Consider the following 1,873-nt stretch of genomic DNA (forward strand, 5'->3'; position numbering starts at 1 on the left):
ATAGATAGATAGATAGATAGATAGATAGATAGATAGATAGATAGATAGATAGATAGATAGATAGATAGAGGGTACAGGGTGAATTGAAAATGAAGGGGGCATATCTGGAGAATAAAATTAAGGGGTGAGAGAGAATTATACTAGGAGAAGGAGAAAAGGAAAGGTAGAATGGGGTAAATTATCTCACAAAAAAGAAAAGAAAAGGCTCTCAACAGTAGAGGGGAAACAAGAAGTTGAGAGGGAATGAGTGAATCTTATTCTCATAGGATTTGACTTAAGGAGGGAATAACATACATACTCAATTGGGTATGGAAATATGTCTTACCCTACAGGAAAATGGGGGAGGGGGGAAGGGGACAAGAGAATAAGGGAATGGTAGAGAGGAGAGCAGATTGGGAAAAGGGGTAATCAAAAGCAAGTACTTCTGAGGATGGACAGGGTCAAAATAAAGAATAGAATAAATGGAGGGGTGGGATAGGATTAAGGGAAATAGAGTTAGTTTTTCACAGCATGTCTACTATGGAAGTGTTTTGCATAACTGCATATATATAACCTATATTTAGTTGCTTGCCTTATCAATAAGTGTGGGTGGGGAGGGAGGAAGGGAGAAAATTTGGAACCCAAAGTTTTAAAAACACATGTTTAAAAAAATGTTTTCACATGCACCTGGGAAATAAGAAATACAGGAAAAGGGGTACAGAAATCCATCCTGCCCTACAGGAAATTTGAAGGGGAAGGGGATAAGAGAAGGGGGAGAGAGATAGAAGGGAAGGCAGACTAAGGGAAGGGGTATTCAGAATGCATGCCATCTTGGGGTGGGGGGAGGGGTGAGATATGGTGAAAAATTGGAACTCAAAATCTTGTGGAAGTAAATGTTGAAAAAAAAAAATAAAATAAAAATTACCATAAAAAAGAACCTAGCTTTAATGTACCTTTCTGGCATTATTATTCTTTACCCATTTGTAAAGCTCTTTTCAAACTCTAGTATGCTATAAAATTATTATTATTGTTGTTGTTGTTGTTGTTATTATTGTTATTATTATTACTATTGTCACCCTCTGCCATAGCCAAACTGGACTTCATACTATTCCTCACACTTGACATTCCATCTCCCATTTCTATCCTTTCCCTGGCTCTTCATCATGCTTGAGATGTACCTTCTCTTCATTTCCACCTCTTAGTTATTAGACCACTTTAGTTTTCTCTAAGTCTCAGCTCAATACCACCTTCTTCATGAATCCTATCTTGATCACCCCCGATACTGGTTTTTCCCCATTCAACACTTAACCCTGATTGTGTAAACAAAAAAAAAAAGAATTGAATAAAAGTTATTTTTGAAAGACCAAAAAAAAAAATTTCCCTTATTTCTTTTCAGTCTCAAAAAAAATTTCATGTGATTGCAAGGTCTGAAGGATTCCTCTGTGGAAAAAATAGACTTTGGGATTTTTTCCAGCTATATTTGGTTCTATAATAATTTTTGATTGTCATTGAATTAATCTTTCAGAAAAAAATAAGCAATTCCTGAGGTTGTCTTATTTGGATGTATTTGTACAGCTTCTCTTGACTAAAAGAAAAAAAAAAGTTGGTTAAATAGAAATAAGGTCCTGTAAGTCATGAGAGAAACAGTCTTAGAGTAGGTTTCTGTTGTAAAGAACAGTACGTTAAAGCATTATTCTTTGCAAAAAGGCAAAAAAAGGCATTGGATATTTAATATTTGTTTATATTTTAAGACCTTTTTTTCTGATTACATATTATACCTTTAGAGCCGTAATTGTCTCTTTACTAGCTAAAGCTAGACTGGGACACATTATAGCCCTGAGCCAAGTTTCTCTTCTCTTCTCTTCTCTTCTCTTCTCTTCTCTTCTCTTCTCTT

The sequence above is a fragment of the Vombatus ursinus genome, unplaced genomic scaffold (assembly GCF_900497805.2).
Source record: "Vombatus ursinus unplaced genomic scaffold, bare-nosed wombat genome assembly UNPS02014909.1, whole genome shotgun sequence".
Classification (NCBI taxonomy): domain Eukaryota; kingdom Metazoa; phylum Chordata; class Mammalia; order Diprotodontia; family Vombatidae; genus Vombatus; species Vombatus ursinus.